Consider the following 19,452-nt stretch of genomic DNA (forward strand, 5'->3'; position numbering starts at 1 on the left):
GAGTAAAAGATGGAAGAAGAGCATAAGACAGTATGGATCAGTTGGGTCAAGGATTGTGTGGGTAAAGTTGAAAGTTGGAATACAAATGTGGGCGATTGTGTGTGTGTGTATGCGCCAACGCAAGATCGTGCTAGAAGAGTGAGAGAAGAGTTCTGGACAAATGTACAGTAGAAGTGTGCATGGAAAAGTTTGGAAGGAATGAGAGTGTTTTTGATTGGTGATATGAATGGTAAAGTTGGGAATGCGAAGGTGGATGGAATAGTTGGTGAGTGGGGTGTACCTGCTGAGATCGATGAGAATGGGAGTGCGTTAGTGGACATTTGTGCTGGGAGGGGGTTGGTGGTAGCCAATACCCTCTTCAGGCATAAAATGATCCACAGGTATACATGGCGAGTGATGAAAAGGGTGGGTGGTGAACTGAATGAAAGGAAGGCAATGATTGATTATGTGTGTGTGGATGAAAGGATGAGATGTGTAATGGATGCAAGAGTTTATAGAGGTTGGGGGAGTGGACTTTCTGACCACTACTTGGTGGTGGCCAGAATCAAGGTCCAATTAGAATGGAGAAATAGAAGAAGGGAAAGACGAGAGGAAGGAGTAGTTGCAAGGAGAGTGGAAAGGTTACAAGAAGATGAGAAAAAGGCAGAGTATAAGAGAGAAGTGGAGGAACGATTGGGCAAATATGAATTGGAGCAGATGGGAGATGTGGAAGGTGTGTGTAGCATATTTACAGAAGAAATATGTGCAGCATGTGATGTGGTGTGTGGAAGGAAGAGAAGACAGGGGGGGGTGCAAGGAACAGCGTGGTGGACTGAAGAGGTGAAACAGGCTGTGGCACAAAAGAAGAAAGCATACAATGAATGGATGAGAAATAGGGGCGTGGAAGAAGTTGAGAGGCGGAAGAGACAGTTATATGTAGAAAGAAAGAGAGAGGTGAAAAGATTAGTAAGAGAGAGTAAGAAGAGAGTGGATGAGGAATTTGGAAGGAATTTGAGTGTAAAGTGGAGGGACTGTAAGAAAATGTTCTGGAAAGAGGTGAAAAGAGTAATACAGGGTGGAAGTGAAGTTAGCAGGGGAGTGAAAGATAAAAATGGTAGATTACTAGTGGAGAAGGGAGAAAAAGTGAGCAGATGGAGAGAACACTTTAAGGAATTGTTGAACTTAGAGGATGGAAGTAATGCGAGTATAAGTGGCTGGGGAATGGCTGGGAGAAGGAGGGAGATGAGAAGACAGGAAGAAATCAGTAGGATAGAAGTTGTGGAAGCAATGAAGAAAGTTAAATCTGGGAAAGCCCCAGGAATTGATGGAGTGTGTGGTGAAATGCTGAAGCATGGGGGAGAGATAGTAGTAGAATGGATGTGGAAGATGTGCAGATTAGCCTGGGAGGAAGGCAGAGTCCCGGAGGATTGGAAGTCAGGTATAATTATTCCCTTGTACAAAGGAAAAGGGGAAAAAGAAGTGTGTGGTAATCATAGGGGCATTTGTCTTCTTAGTATAATAGGAAAAGTGTATGGTAGGATACTTATTGACAGAGTTAGAGAAAGAACAGAGAAATTAGTTGGAGAAGAACAGGGAGGCTTTAGGAAGGGAAGAGGTTGTGTAGATGAGATATTCATTCTTAGATCTTTAGTGGAAAAGTTTCTAGAGAAGGGAAAGAAGTTGTATGTGGCTTTCATGGATTTGGAGAAAGCATATGACAGGGTGGATGGACAAGGATTATGGAAAGTGTTAAGAATATATGGAGTAGATGGGAAGTTGTTGAATGCTGTGAAGAGTATGTACGATGGTGCGAAGGCTACAGTGCGTGTGGATGGTGAACTAAGTGAATTTTTCTCTTTGAAAGTTGGGTTGAAACAGGGATGTGTCATGTCTCCATGGTTGTTCAATCTGTACATGGATGGGGTAATAAAAGAGGTAGGTACAAGGTAGGGTAGTGGATGTTGGAGTGGCCCTGGTGAGAGAGGATAGTGTTTGGAAACTCCCTGTACTGTTGTTTGCAGATGATACTGTGTTGTTCAGTGAAGACGAAGGGGAGCTGCAAGGCTTGGTGGATGAGTTTGGGAGAGTGTGTAAGAAACGGAATCTGAAGGTGAATGTAGGGAAGAGTAAAGTGATGGTCTTTGAGAGAGGTGAAGTCAGTGAATGTACAGCAAGGTTGGATGGTGAGGAATTGGAAAATGTGAGTAAGTTTAAGTACTTGGGTAGTGTGATGAGTAAGGATGGAGGTTTGGAGGGTGAAGTGCTTGAAAGGGTACAGCGGGGAAGAAAGGTTGCTGGTTCCTTGAAAGCAGTGATAAGAAACAGGGAAGTGAGCATGGAAGTGAAAAAGTTACTACATGACAGTATTGTGATACCAACTCTAACGTATGGAAGTGAAGCTTGGACGTTGTTGGAAGGACACAAGTCAAGAGTGAGAGCAGTGGAAATGAGTTATTTAAGAGGAGCCTGTGGAGTCACATGGAGAGACAGGCTGACGAATGAGGATATAAAGGAGCGTTGTGGTGTTGATGTGGATGTGATAGGGAGTGTTATGAGGAACACACTGAGGTGGTTTGGCCATGTGGAGAGGATGGAGGGTGAAAGACTGATGAAGAGAGTGTATGTGAGTGAGGTGGAGGGGGGAAGAGGGAGGGGGAGGCCGAGGATGAGATGGAGGGATGGGGTGGAGAGGTATATGAGAGAGGGGGGTGTGAGTTGGGAGCAGGGCAGTGAAATGGCGGGGGGATAGGTCGACTTGGAGGTGATTTGTTTGTGGCCACCCCAAACGGGATTGAGGCGTCTGGCAATAGATAGATAGAATATATATATATATATATATATATATATATATATATATATATATATACCAGAATATACGTTATTGTGTGTATGTGTGTGTGTTACCTTTCTTGCATCAGGAAATGTTTTATGATGATGATGGTTGTAAAATGTGTTATAATAATAATGATGATGGTTATGTTATAATAAAGATGATGAAGGTTTTAAAATGTGTTATGATAATGATGGTGATGATGATGATGGTTAAAAAATGTCATAATAATGATGATTATGATGAAGGTTATGAAATGTTTTATAATAATGATGATGATGATGATGGTGGTTATAAAAGGTGTAACAATAATGATGATGATGGTGATGATGATAATGACAGGTGTAGATGATGATGATTCTAATACTGTATGGGTGATGATGATAATTTTGATAATGATGATGATAATGATTTTCATGATGGTGATGATGATGATGATGATGATGATGATGATACTGTATTGGTGATGATGATTCTAATACTGTATTGATGATGATAATGATGATGATGATGATGATGGTTTCAGGTGGAGAGGGAGGGCAGTTGGTGACAGCTGCAGGGCAGTTTGGAGTCGTTGAGGCAGCTGGTGCGGACTAACTACCGTCGTCAGGTCAGGTTAGTTTGTTGTTGTTGTTGTTGTTGTTAAGCATGTGGTGGATGATAAATGGATGTGTAAAATGCTTTCCTCATCATCATCATCAAGAATCCTACCATTTGATGATGATGATGACTGATAATTACGTGTTATGATGATGATGATAATGTGTTATAATGATGATAATGATGATGATGATGATTTGTGGTATGACGACAGTGATATGTGTTATGATGGTGATGATGATGACAGTGATTTATGTTATGATGATGATGGTGGTGAGATGTGCGCTGTAAAGGAAGAGGATATTCTTTGGCTCAGATGTACAGAAATGACAATGATTAGGTGGATGTGCAGTGCGTCCCTGAGTGTGAGGCCTGGGGGGGCTAGGTTTGTGATGGAGTGGAGAGGAAGGATGGGACTGGAGTGTATTGGTGCTGTTATGAGGAGGGGTAGATTGAGATGGTTTGGGAGGAAGGATGGGACTGGAGTGTATTGGTGTTGTGATGAGGAGGGGTAGATTGAGATGGTTTGGGAGGAAGGATGGGACTGGAGTGTATTGGTGTTGTGATGAGGAGGGGTAGATTGAGATGGTTTGGGAGGAAGGATGGGACTGGAGTGTATTGGTTTTGTTATGAGGATGGGTAGACTGAGATGGTTTGGGAGGAAGGATGGGACTGGAGTGTATTGGTGTTGTGATGAGGAGGGGTAGACTGAGATGGTTTGGGAGGAAGGATGGGACTGGAATGTGTTGGTGTTGTGATGAGGAGGAGTAGATTGAGATGGTTTGGGAGGAAAGATGGGACTGGAGTGTATTGGTGTTGTGATGAGGAGGGGTAGACTGAGATGGTTTGGGAGGAAGGATGGGACTGGAGAGTATTGGTGTTGTGATGAGGAGGGGTAGATTGAGATGGTTTGGGAGGAAGGATGGGACTGGAGTGTATTGGTGTTGTGATGAGGAGGGGTAGATTGAGATGGTTTGGGAGGAAGGATGGGACTGGAGTGTATTGGTGTTGTGATGAGGAGGGGTAGATTGAGATGGTTTGGGAGGAAGGATGGGACTGTAGTGTATTGGTGTTGTGATGTAACACCACCACTATGATGATGATAATGTGTGCTATGGTGGTGGTGGTGATGATGATGATGATGATTTGTGTTATGGTGATAATGATGACGATGATGATGATGATGATGATTTTATGATAATGTTGATAGAATACAGCATCTGGTGGGGCTGACAAGAAAGTCATCCTGTGATATAAACCCCCAACTTCACAATATCTCCACTAATTTCACCTTTGTTTATCTCGACAGGTATTCATGCGGAGCCAGACAGCAGAAACACCGAGCCCATACCACAGTCCGTCACTTAGTGCAGTTTATGTGGTGAATCGAGGTTTTTTCCGACACAGCAGCTGTTTATATGAGTGTTGGTGGCAGTTTCTGTGATGTATTGACAGCTGTGTATATTATTTTCATTGGGAATTAGAATATTTGAATAGATTTTGAATATTTGATGATCTAGTTTTGAATTCGAGAGATGCAGTGAGTGATTTTTTTTCGACACAGCAGCTGTTTATATGAGCATTGACGACTGTTTAAGTGACATATTGACAACTGTGTATGTTATTTTCATTGAGAATATGAACATATGATGGTTTCCCAGCATTTTACGAGAGACAGACGCAGTGAGTAATTTTTTCAACACAGCGGCCGTTTATATGAACGTTGATGGCTGTTTAAGTGAAGTATTAACAGCTGTGTACCGAATATTAATGTCTTTTCATTGAGAATTTGAATATTTGAACAGATTTTGAATATTTGATGGTTTCCTAGCGTTTTACGAGAACAGACGCATTGAGTGATTTTTTTCAACACAGCAGCTGTTTATACGAGAGTTGATGGCTGTTTAAGTGATGTTTTGACAGCTGTGTATATTATTTTTCATTGACAATTTGAATATTTGAATAGATTTTGAATATTTGATGATCTATAGTATCCCTAACCTAAATGTGTGGCTGTGGTGTGGCCCGCACCTGTGTACAGTGGTGCCACGTTTCCCCAACTTCCGATGTGAAACAGAAGCTATTTATGTACGAGGCATCACAAATACGATAAATTCTGATGAATAAAACTTACACTTGTGTATTTTGATGGATGAATCAACAGTAATCTTATTATGCATAAAATATTTATACAGTAACAGAAACATGGCATACATATTGTACAGTGTTGCTAATGGAAATTGTAGTCACTTTTAATGGTTTTTAGCGTAGTTTTAGGGTGGGTAATAATATCACAGTTATGGATATAAGGTAATTAGCCTGAAAAAAGAAGAAATATGCCAATATCCAAAGTAAAAGAAATAATTCTTATAATTCTTGTGAGTGGCAACACTGACACACCCAGTCTGGCCTAAGGTAAAGTACATACCTCCATAGACCCAAGCATAGCTTGTACAGGTGTTGCTAGGGAAAAATGCTCACATTTACTGGCTTTTACTGTAATTTTAAGGGCGAGGAATAATCACATTTATAATCATAAGCTAATGTGTAGGACAAAATAGTAGGCATATGCCAATACCCACGTTAAAAAAAAACATTATTCACTCGCGAGTGGCAACACTTCCACACCCAGTCGGTGGCCTTGACAGCATAGCTTCCTGGTGGTGACCTTGTGTCACTTCTTTTATGTCCTTTGCACAGACAGCATGGCAGCTCAGTCAGACCATTCCTCGCATCTACACAGCCAGGTTAAAGAAATTGTCTTCAATGTAAGGCAGTATTTTCAGGAGGAGAAGGAGAAGGGAGTAGTTCTTCATGGCGTATCAAAGGTCGTCTTTCGTACAGCTGCAGCAACGAAGATCAGTAAGAGCTCAGTGGAAAAAATCTCTAAAGATGCAAGAGGGAATGAGGAGATTCAATGTCTCAAGTTTAAGTCGCCCAAGAAAAGGAAACGTGTAAAACCAATGACCGATTTCTTTGATAACTTTAATGAAGGCGTGCTACGAAGAACAGTTCTAAGTTTTTATGAGAGGAAGGAAATCCCCACACTTGAAAAACTTCATGCAGAAATTAAGACCAATCTTTCATATCCTGGCAGCCGTGAGACATTAAGAAAAGTTCTTATGAAAATCGGTTTTCGTTATGCAAATGTTGATGGACGGAGATTCCTAATGGAAAGAGATGATATAACGTATGCACGGTGCATTTTCTTGAAAGAAATGAAGGAGCTTAGAAGTTCAGGCCAAACCATTGTCTATTTAGACGAGACATGGATCGATCAAAATTACTCTGTGTCCAGCGATGCAAACAAGGCTGTGGGAGTGAGGGTGCCCACAGGGAAGGGTTCCCGTTTGATCTTGCTGCATGCAGGAACCAAAGATGGATTTGTTCCTGGAGCAACCCTTGTTTTCCAAGCAAAGAATGTAGAAGACTATCATGAACAGATGAATGCGGACACCTTTGAAAAGTGGTTTAAGAATCAACTGTTACCCAACATTCCATCATATTCTGTTATAGTGATGGATAATGCATCCTGTCACTCCAGAAAAATAGACGAACCACCAACTACTGCAACCAAGAAAGCAGAGATCCGAGAATGGCTGGAGAAGAAGGGTGTTACAGTGCCAGACGGTCTTCTCAAAACGCAACTCCTGCACCTTGTGACTCGCCACATCGCAGCTGCCAATACAAACTACGTCATCGATAAGACGGCCTCAGAACATGGACATAGGGTTGTACGCCTACCCCCTTACCACTGCCAATATAACCCAATCGAGCTAATTTGGGCACAGGTTAAAGGCTATGTGTCAAAGAGAAATACATTCAGACTTGCAGATCTGAAGCCACTCGTCCATGAGTCACTCAACAACGTCACGGCAGACAACTGGAAGAATGCTGTGAGGCACGCAGAAAAACTGCAAGAGGATGATGAAAAGAGAGATGTGGTGATTGACCATTACATCGATTCTTTCACTATCACTCTCACATCATCTGATGAGGATACATCATAACTCTTCTATCCTCTTTTTCACACTTTTCTTCCTCATGGTACAGCAATAATGGGTCATCTGTCGCCGTATACAAAAAATGATAAATATCACTAAATAAAACAAAACCAAATTAACAAATGAAAGCACAATTATAAATAACTTATAAAAGAATCAAAAGTACTCAGGGTGGCTCACATCTCCCACCAGGAGAGAGAGAGAGAATGGTATAGAAAACGTGGCAACACTGTACACAGGTGCGGAACACACCACACCCGCACATTTAGGCGAGGGATACTATAGCTTAGAATTCGAGAGAGACACAGTGAGTGATTTTTTTGACACAGCAACTGTATATATGAGCATTGACGGCTGTTTAAGTGATGTATAGACAGCTGTATATTTTCCTTTCATTGGGAATTTGACTAGAGGATTTCCTAGCATTTAATTAGAGAGAGAGAGAGTATTTATATGATCCATTGAGAGGTGTAAATACTGTGTTGATAACTTTATTTGACCTGATCACAAGCCTTTCTGTCAAATGCGTATTGATTTTGTTTTATACGAGGCAACAGAATCTCCATATATAATTTTTTGAGACCTGGTTTATTTTTGGTTTTCTGAGGAGGTGGTAATTTAGTGCATGGCGATAGATTGGATGCAGTAGATAGATAGATAGAGGTAGATTGATAGATAAATAGATCAGTGCTTTTATGAATTTGAAGACTAGGGTGTTTGATGCATTGAGAGCTGTTTATCTCATGTTTTGAGCTGTTTAACTGACACCGAACTGTTTGTATTGTGATTTCAAAAACATCGTAACTTAAGAATTTAAAAAACATTGCTGACAAGAATTTCAAAAACATCGTAACTACAAGAATATTTCCATCGTAACTTACAAGAAAATTTCCATCGTAAGAAATGAGTTTTACGCCAGGTACCCCTGGGTTATGAATTAATCACTAAAATGAGAGAAGAGAAAGACTTGGGAGTGCTGGTCCAAGATAGTTTGTCACCTGATAAGCACATTAATAAGATAGTTAGAGAGACTTATAAACTCCTGACTAACATAAGAGTAGCATTTCATTATATGGATGAGGAGATGATGAAAAAATTGATAGTGGCCATGATCTGCCCCAGGTTAGAATATGCAGCGGTAGTGTGGTCCTCACACAAAAAGAAAGATATAAACAAGATTGAGAGAATACAAAGAACAGCAACCAAGATGGTCCCCAGTCTGACAGACCTGTCATACAGAGAGAGGCTGGAAAAACTGGATTTGCCTTCCTTAGAGGAAAGGAGAAAGAGGGAAGACATGATTGCAGTGTTCAGGGCCATGGTGGGAGTAGATAAAATTGACAAAGAAGATCTGTTTGTTTGGGATAAGAGAGCAACAAGAGGACACGGAATGAAATTGAAAAAGTCAAGATGCTTGAAGGATATCAAGAAATATAGCTTTCCTTACAGAAGTATAGACTTATGGCATAGCCTGGACAGAGAGATCATCCAGTCTAAAAACTTGAACAAGTTTAAAGCTAAATTTGACTTACTGAGAAACAGCGACGGGAACCCACGAGCATAGCATATTTCATGTGTATCTCAATTAGGTATATTGGATAAATACATAAATATTTGGAACGACTTAGACGAAAAGGTGGTGCAGGAGAAAAATATTCATGTGTGTAAAAGTAAACTAGATAAATGTGGATATGGAGACAGGACAACACGAGCATCGCTCAATTCCTGTATACTACAAATAGGTAAATACACACACACGGCATCATGAGAGGAGCCACAGACAGAGCATATATTGAGGAAACAAGGTAGTTAGACCCAGCTGTATAATATTGTGTAAGACTGTATGTTATTGTGTATGGCTGTATGTTATTGTGTATGACTGTATGTTATTGTGTATGACTGTATGTTATTGTGTATGACTGTATGTTATTGTGTATGACTGTATGTTATTGTGTATGACTGTATGTTATTGTGTATGACTGTATGTTATTGTGTATGACTATGTTATTGTGTATGACTGTATGTTATTGTGTATGACTGTATGTTATTGTGTATGACTGTATGTTATTGTGTATGACTGTATGTTATTGTGTATGATTGTATGTTATTGTGTATGACTGTATGTTATTGTGTATGACTGTTATTGTGTATGACTTATTTATTTATTTTTTTATGTGACCGACTCTGGGCATAGGCTTCACAGCCTAATTTCAAGGCCCAGTAGTCCTCCTACGTACCGCACACCTCTACATGTCACCACTTCGGCGCTAACACCCATCGTTCATACTGAATACATGCTAGGGCTGTCTCATATAGGACTGATGTATTGGTATTAGCGGGGGTATTTTTACGACATGTTGGCGGGTCTTCTGGTAGATCAGTAAAGTCTGATTTTATGAAATTCAAATCCTTAAACTGTTCCATGCGTCAGCGGGATTTGAACCTGGGTCCGTCAGGACTGCAGGCCAACTCTCTACCGATTGGGTCACCGCCTCCCCAAATAAAGGAGCTACTGAGTCCTTAGGGTTGAACTGGAGACACATTTATTAGAACGTCAGGCCGCTTCACCTTATTGTTGTGTTGAATGTATGTTATTGTTAAAGTGACCAGATTTACTGGAGCTAAAAGCGGGACACTCACGTGTATATACAATATATATATATTATATTTATATACAGCGCTGCTCCGCACCCTGAGGCTGCTAATCAAACACTAACGTCTTAGACAAACTCCAAACATACCGCATGGTGCAGTGAATGGCCGACCAAAGTTGTCAGTGAGCATAACTAACTCTATATTAATAATTCGTTATTTCATTTGTTTTGTATTATGCATAATTTTACTCATTCATCATGGTTTCATAAAGGAAGGTCAACGTATATCTAATGTAATAGTAATTTTCTAAAAGCAGGACACGTAAGATAATTTGCTAAAAAAGCAATGAAATAAGCGGGACAGACATAAATAATGCGGGACTGTCTCGCCTAAAAGCGGGACTCTGGTCACCTTAGTTATTGTGTATGACTGTATGGCTGAACAACGCTATACCTAACGACCCTTGTGCAGCAAAAGCCTCGTTGCCTGGGTGATTACCAAACCGTCCGATGTTCACCTTTAACAACCTCTCGGCTGTAATGACAAGGGCCTGTTATCAATTACCTCGTTATAGTAAGAGTGTACTGCATCAGGAAATTCAAAAGGTAACTGCTATACTCCTTTCACCTTAACTTGGCCCAGTTTTGCGTCCTTTTGCAGCTTATTTCACGTAGCTCAGTGGCTGAAAGAAGAGAAAAAACATGGTACAGCCCAACATCCACTCCACAGCACTTCTTCGTGACTAGCATCATATTCTAGTGTTAATCTATTGTTACCAGCATTCAAGATGGAGGGATGGCAATTTTAGGCCAAGTTAGAGTGAAAAGAGTATTTTTTATTTTAGATGAATGTACTAGGCTTCAGTTGTATCATATCTTTGTAAATAAATGAAGGTGAAATCTATCTTGCTTTGTTCGGTGCGTGGATGGTTGTGTCGGTGAGACGGGGTGAGGATTCCATGGGCTTGGAGGGTGGTTGAATGAGTGTGTGGCCCTTACTGCTTCCTTCCTTCCTTTTCACTCCTTCCTTGCTTTCGCAACCCTACCTCACGTGATGATGATGGTGGTGGTGGTGGTGGTGGTGGTGGTGGTGGTGGTGGTGGTGGTGGTGGTGGTGATGATGATGATGATGATGGTGGTGGTGATGACAATGATGATGAAGGTGACGATAATGATGATTGTAGTGGTGGTGGTGATAATGATGATGATGGTGGTGGTGATGATAATGACGATGGTAGTGGTGATGATGATAATGATGATGATGGTGGTGGTGGTAATGATGATGGTGGTGATATTGATGGTGATGGTGATGATTTTGTTTGTTTTAATGCCTGTTCATTTTTTTTTTTCTTTTTTTTAATGTAGAGAAGGAAGAACCAAAGGACAAGCATGTAAAATAATTCTTCCCTTTAAAAAAAAACATGAAAAGAGCGCCAAATTCAAAATCAGTTCATTTCGAGATGCCTGGGCACACTGCATTGGAAAGAGTGGAGGTCATAGGCAGAGGGAAATACAGACAGAGGGAGACAGTTCCAGAGTTGACCTGTCTGATACATGAAGGACAGAGTGCAGTAGAGAGTGGAGGTCATGAGCAGAGGGAAAGGCCCCCCGCACACAGGCCACATTTCAGTCGACGGTGGCTGCCACTTTTTTGTGGTGAGAAATAAAACGCACGTGTTTCTATGGAAGCCCACACACGAGCCAATTTTTAGTGGCAGCCACAAAAAAATGGTGACCGGGTCCATTTTACCCGCCACGCCACGGTGGCTGGCCACTGGTGACCGATGATGGATGCCGTTAATTCAAATGGCAGCCCGCACACGGGCCACTTTGCGGTGGCACTGGCGTTGTTGACGGTCCATTCCCTACCCAAGGTCATGTGTCTACGCCAGGTCCTCTCCCTAACCAAGATCATCTTCCGTCCCAGGGTTACATGCGTACAAAATAAAAGTTACACCACACTATAAAGTCGTTCAGAACTTGAAGTTCGCGAAAGTCTACAGTTTGTACCAGGTAACGTTATCAATGTGTCCTCCCCAGTGCCAGGCACAATGTCAGGTATTCCAAGCAAAGCTGAACAGTCTGAGTGATTCATTTGTATATTTTGTTTATTGGTAGCATGTGGGTGGATTTTTCCTAGCAGTGACACAGTTTTTTGATAAATCAGTGTTACATGTTTTGTTAATATCAATATGCTTGCCAATAGGTTTCATCAGTTTCAGAAAAGCAAAACATTATGCCATTTTCTTAAATATCTGGGGAACCTATTTCCGTGCTATGCAGTTTATTTCAGTGTAACATCTTTACACTTGCAAAAATACAATGTCTTATTTATTTTATGAAATGTGATTAATTTACTCACAAGTTTTCTCAGAATTCTTGCGGAACGTGTATGTCTATATTCTATCTCTTGCCAGACACCTTAATCCCATACGGGGAGGCCATAAACAAATCGCCTCCACGTCACCCTGTCCCCCGCCATTTCACTGCCCTGCTCCCAATTCACAAACCCCTCTCTCATATACTTTTCCACTCCATCCCATCCTTGGCCTTCCTCTCCCTCTCTCCCCCTCTACTCTCCTCGTCAGTCTCTCACTCTCCATCCTCTCCACATGGCCAAACCACCTCAGTGTGTTTCTCCTAACAATTCCTATCACATCCACATCCACACCACAACACTCCTTCACATCCTCATTCATCAGCCTGTCTCTCCATGTGACTCCACAGGCTCCTCTTAAATAACTCATTTTCACCGCACTCACTCTTGACTTCTGTCCCTCCAACAAGGTCCAAGCTTCACTTCCAAACGTTAGAGTTGGTATCACAATACTGTCATGGAGTAACTTTTTCACTTCCATGTTTCTTATCACTGCGTTCAAGGAACCACCAACCTTTCTTCCTTGTTGTACTCTTTCAAGCACTTCACCCTCTCAACTTCCATCCTTACTCATCACACTACCCAAGTACTTAAACGCACTTATATCTTACATTTCCTCACCATCCAACCTCACTGTACATTCCATTTCTGTCCAAGACCATAACTTTGCTCTTGCCTACATTCACCTTTACCGTTTCTTACACACTCGCCCAGACTCATTCACCAAGCCTTGCAGTTCCCCTTCCTCTTCACATAACAGCACAGTATCGTCTCTTCAGTAGCATACAACAGAACAGGAAGTTTCCAAACGCTGCGATAACCTGGGTATATGACAGATTTTACAGCTGTTTTAGAGAGAGGGCGGCGGCCCGGTTCCGGGACATTTCGCCGTCAATTCAATTCGCCGTCAAAGCATGGACGATTCCCCGTCAGGACAATTCACACCCAAGACGATTCCCCGTCACTCAAGAAAAATACTTATTATTATTTAATACTTAATAACTAATTTTCCTGAGAACTGTCAAGGTCTGTGTCCATTCAGTAGCGAAGGCTTTTAGTTTATAACGTGTTTCTACCTCGCTGTTGTCTACTTTGAATTATATTCTGGCGTACACTTATTTTTATAGACAATATGGAGATCATTCACATAATTTGAAAGTATGTCGATCGTTCACTTAAGGTTATTATGTATTTATATAAATGTCAATGCCTCGTACGTAGCCTTATGTTAAAGACGAAGTGAAACATCTTACATCGCCTGATTCACGTTTCAATATATTTGGTTTCCCGTTAATACGGACTACTTGATGCCATATTTTATATTCATTATAAAAAAAAAAAAACATCACTTTTATAACTCGTATAGCTCAAAAACTAGTATACTTGCTGATTAAAATTATATGTAAACCCATGACGGCGAAAGGTCCTGACGGTGAATTGTCTTGTTATTGTGACGGCGAACCCCATGGAGATACCAGTGTTACCAGATCACAGCGGGCAGCAAACAATCACTTTTAATATAGTACTGTTAAATATTATGACTTTTTGCTGTTACGGTCAGGTAGATTTCGTATAATAATTTTCTTTTAGTAAATTAGAAGATCAAAAACTTATATATGTGTGTTGTAATAATCAACTGAAGCAGTCAAGTATATGTACAGGTGTCACTCGTGATCTGGCAGCATTGTCGTCACCTGAGCCACTGTTTGTGAGTGAAATGTTAAGTGCTTTTGTAATGACATTTTACGACAGTGTATCGTTATTAATTTTGTGTGACGATTTAAGGACGATTACAGGGTGGTACTAGTCTTTCTGGAGGTAAATTAGGTACCAATAAAGGTATATTAGTGGTATATTGGGGATACGGTTATTTAGCCGTCCTAATTCTTCATTTTGTCACATTAAACAATACTATAACAGACGAGTTGAATTTGTGATATGGAGGTGATGTAGAACCATATAATTGTGAAAAGTAAGCAATATGTCAGTAAATTATATAAATGTAGATTATCCAGTACCTTAATACAATGTCGTAGGCTATTTCATCAGTTATTATTATCGTGATTTAAACTTGATAAAGTATATAATGGGTAAATGTACACTATAAGCAGCAGAAAGACATTACTAAATCATTTACCATTTCTCCAGTTTATGTTCTGTATTTCCCTGACTTTCATGGAGGTAAATAATTGATTTTATTTTTATCCCCTCCATGTTATCATGTTTCTTATGCACACTTCCTAAAATTTACTCAAATCTTGGTTAGGTTAGGTTGAATTGCTAGACCAGGTTAGGTTAAATTACTAGGTTAAGTTAGGGTTATTATTATAGTTTTAGCCAGCCACAGAATTATGAGATTCTGATTTTTTTTTTTTCTTCAGTATTTTAGACAATTCTTAGACACTTTTCATCTGTGGTATTTTCATCCCAAATTATTTTTATTTTACTCCTGAAGATAACCTAACCTAACCTCTAACCTCACCTAGCCTAGCCTAACCTTCAAGAGTAAAATAAAAATGATTTGCTTCGAAATGCTGTAGAAGAAAGCTGTTATAGAATTGTCTAATATATATACTGTATATATATATATATATATATATATATATATATATATATATATAAAAGATCAAGGTCTCATCCTTCTGTTTTGGGCTGAACCAATAATAGAACCAAGAAATTTCCAGAGACATTTATTTACCACCCCAGAAATAACCAAAAAAATATAAAAGACTATCAGGAAGAGGGACTGATTTGGTAAGGTGCTTCTGCTGCCCAAAGTAAAGCGTATTTTCACCAGAGTAAGCAATAAAGAAGTTAAAAGTGGAAGAAATATAGATTACAGAGGGAGTTAACATTGTTGGCCTATTTTGTCACCTCATTTGCATTACTATTACCCATGTGGAGAGGATGGAGAGTGAGAGACTGATGAGGAGAGTGTCTGTGAGTGAGGTGGAGGGGGGGGGAGAGGGAAGGGGAGGCCAAGGATGAGATGGAGGGATGGAGTTGAGAGGTATATGAGGGAGAGGGAAGTGAGCTGGGGGGAGGGCAGTCAAATGGTGGGTGACAGAGCGACTTGGAGGCGTTTTGTCTGCGGCCACCCATTGCTGGATTAGGGCGTTGGGCTATAGATAGATAGATATTTTGTCACCTAATTAGCATTACTATTACCCTGGAGTAGAATTGATGTAATTATGTATTTTGTAATGAGTGTTTTCTAGTCTTAATTACCATCAGGTTTGACAGGGAGTAAAAATTTTCATAATACTCGACCACAGGGATGCAGGTCTTCCAAATTTCCTCTTCAAATGGGTCTTTCACAGGTGGATTAGGGTCGTATAGGTTAGAGAAGTATTGGTTTGTTAGGAATTGGGTGCTTCTGTTGTTAGGTGTAGTGGCAATGCTTGGGGGTTGAAATCATTGGGGTTGGGTTAGGTTAGGTTGACAGGACTCGGTTAACAGGCTGCAGTGAGTATCCAGGCAGTATCCTTAAATACCCCAAATTTGTACATCATATAAACGTTTCAGCCATGCGGAGAGGATGGAGAGTGAGAGACTAATGAGGAGAGTGTATGTGAGTGAGGTGCGGGTGGGGGTTCATCATATAAACGTTTCAGCCATGCGGAGAGGATGGAGAGTGAGAGACTGATGAGGAGAGTGTATGTGAGTGAGGTGGAGGGGGGGGCGAGGGAAGGGGAGGCTGAGGATGAGATGGAGGGATGGTGTGAAGAGGTACAGTATATGAGAGAGAGGGAGATGTGAGCTGGGAGCAGGACAGTGAAATGGCAAGGGACAGGGCAACATGGAGGCAATTTGTTCATGGCATCTGGCAATAGATAGATATATGTTTTGTAGTCTATAAGCAACAAACAATGATCTCTGTTGCATATTGTACTGAAGTTAGTTTCCTTATCAACGTAGCTCACCGGAGAGCGGGGTAAAGAGTAATTCCTAAGTTTTCCTGCCTGTTGTAAGAGGTGACTGTAAGCGGCCTGTTTGTGGACTTAGAAAAATCCATCAATATTTGGCTTTTTTTCAGTGGCTGACAATTTTTTCAGTTTCATGCTCGTATATATATATATATATATATATATATATATATATATATATATATATATATACCGGAATATACGTTATTGTGTGTATGTGTGTGTGTTACCTTTCTTGCATCAGGAAATGTTTTATGATGATGATGGTTGTAAAATGTGTTATAATAATGATGATGATGGTTATGTTATAATAATGATGATGAAGGTTTTAAAATGTGTTATGATAATGATGGTGATGATGATGATGGTTAAAAAATGTCATAATAATGATGATTATGGTGAAGGTTATGAAATGTTCTATAATAATGATGATGATGATGATGATGATGGTGGTTATAAAAGGTGTAACAATAATGATGATGATGGTGATGATGATAATGACAGGTGTAGATGATGATGATTCTAATACTGTATGGGTGATGATGATGATAATTTTGATAATGTTGATGATGATGATAATGATTTTCATGATGGTGATGATGATGATGATGATTCTGATAATGTATTGGTGATGATGATAATGATGATGATGATGATGATGGTTTCAGGTGGAGAGGGAGGGCAGTTGGTGACAGCTGCAGGGCAGTTTGGAGTCGTTGAGGCAGCTGGTGCGGACTAACTACCGTCGTCAGGTCAGGTTAGTTTGTTGTTGTTGTTGTTGTTGTTAAGCATGTGTTGGATGATAAATGGATGTGTAAAATGCTTTCCTCATCATCATCATCAAGAATCCTACCATTTGATGATGATGATGACTGATAATTACGTGTTATGATGATGATGATAATGTGTTATAATGATGATAATGATGATGATGATGATTTATGGTATGATGACAGTGATATGTGTTATGATGGTGATGATGACTGATAATTACGTGTTATGATGATGATGATGATGATGATAATGTGTTATAATAATGATAATGATGATGATGATGATTTGTGGTATGACGACAGTGATATGTGTTATGATGGTGATGATGATGACAGTGATTTATGTTATGATGATGATGGTGGTGAGATGTGCGCTGTAAAGGAAGAGGATATTCTTTGGCTCAGATGTACAGAAATGACAATGATTAGGTGGATGTGCAGTGCGTCCCTGAGTGTGAGGCCTGGGGGGGCTAGGTTTGTGATGGAGTGGAGAGGAAGGATGGGACTGGAGTGTATTGGTGCTGTGATGAGGAGGGGTAGATTGAGATGGTTTGGGAGGAAGGATGGGACTGGAGTGTATTGGTGTTGTGATGAGGAGGGGTAGATTGAGATGGTTTGGGAGGAAGGATGGGACTGGAGTGTATTGGTGTTGTGATGAGGAGGGGTAGATTGAGATGGTTTGGGAGGAAGGATGGGACTGGAGTGTATTGGTGTTGTGATGAGGAGGGGTAGATTGAGATGGTTTGGGAGGAAGGATGGGACTGGAGTGTATTGGTGTTGTGATGAGGAGGGGTAGATTGAGATGGTTTGGGAGGAAGGATGGGACTGGAGTGTATTGGTGTTGTGATGTAACACCACCACTATGATGATGATAATGTGTGCTATGGTGGTGGTGGTGATGATGATGATGATGATTTGTGTTATGGTGATAATGATGACGATGATGATGATGATGATGTTATGATAATGTTGATAGAATACAGCATCTGGTGGGGCTGACAAGAAAGTCATCCTGTGATATAAACCCCCAACTTCACAATATCTCCACTAATTTCACCTTTGTTTATCTCGACAGGTATTCATGCGGAGCCAGACAGCAGAAACACCGAGCCCATACCACAGTCCGTCACTTAGTGCTATTTATGTGGTGAATCGAGGGTTTTTCCGACACAGCAGCTGTTTATATGAGTGTTGGTGGCAGTTTCTGTGATGTATTGACAGCTGTGTATATTATTTTCATTGGGAATTAGAATATTTGAATAGATTTTGAATATTTGATGATCTAGTTTTGAATTCGAGACAGATGCAGTGAGTCATTTTTTCGACACAGCAGCTGTTTATATGAGCATTGATGGCTGTTTAAGTGACATATTGACAACTGTGTATGTTATTTTCATTGAGAATCTGAACATTTGATGGTTTCCCAGCATTTTACGAGAGACAGACACAGTGAGTAATTTTTTCAACACAGCGGCCGTTTATATGAACGTTGATGGCTGTTTAAGTGATGTATTGACAGCTGTGTACCGAATATTAATGTCTTTTCATTGAGAATTTGAATATTTGAACAGATTTTGAATATTTGATGGTTTCCTAGCGTTTTACGAGAACAGACGCATTGAGTGATTTTTTTCAACACAGCAGCTGTTTATACGAGAGTCGATGGCTGTTTAAGTGATGTATTGACAGCTGTGTATATTATTTTTCATTGAGAATTTGAATATTTGAATAGATTTTGAATATTTGATGATCTATAGTATCCCTTACCTAAATGTGTGGCTGTGGTGTGTCCCGTACCTGTGTACAATGGTGCCACGTTTCCCCAACTTGCGATGTGAAACAGAAGCAATTTATGTACAAGGCATCACAAATACGATAAATTCTGATGAATAAAACTTACACTTGTGTATTTTGATGGATGAATCAACAGTAATCTTATTATGCATAAAATATTTATACAGTAACACAGAAACATGGCATACATATTGTACAGTGTTGCTAATGGAAATTGTAGTCACTTTTAATGGTTTTTAGCGTAGTTTTAGGGTGGGTAATAATATCACAGTTATGGATATAAGGTAATTAGCCTGAAAAAAGAAGAAATATGCCAATATTCAAAGTAAAAGAAATAATTCTTATAATTCTTGTGAGTGGCAACACTGACACACCCAGTCTGGCCTAAGGTAAAGTACGTACCTCTATAGACCCAAGCATAGCTTGTACAGGTGTTGCTAGGGAAAAATGCTCACATTTACTGGCTTTTACCGTAATTTTAAGGGCAAGGAATAATCACATTTATAATCATAAGCTAATGTGTAGGACAAAATAGTAGGCATATGCCAATACCCAAGTTAAAAAAAACATTATTC

The 19,452-nt window shown here is 40.1% G+C and overlaps 1 protein-coding gene and 1 long non-coding RNA gene across 2 annotated transcripts in view; one reads left to right on the forward strand and one right to left on the reverse strand.

Moving 5' to 3' along the window:
- The window catches only part of LOC145400746 (WD repeat and SOCS box-containing protein 1-like), a 456,090-nt gene that overhangs the window by 87,854 nt on the left and 348,784 nt on the right, over nucleotides 1–19,452 (reverse strand). The window lies entirely within an intron of this gene.
- Nucleotides 3,341–18,821, forward strand: LOC145400749 (uncharacterized). The gene is made up of 3 exons (XR_013897484.1): nucleotides 3,341–3,424; nucleotides 16,979–17,067; nucleotides 18,159–18,821. It is a non-coding gene; the product is annotated as an uncharacterized LOC145400749 (long non-coding RNA).

Source organism: Coenobita brevimanus, chromosome 53 (genome assembly GCF_032717465.1).
Source record: "Coenobita brevimanus isolate Jiangsu-jjx chromosome 53, ASM3271746v2, whole genome shotgun sequence".
Lineage (NCBI taxonomy): Eukaryota > Metazoa > Arthropoda > Malacostraca > Decapoda > Coenobitidae > Coenobita > Coenobita brevimanus.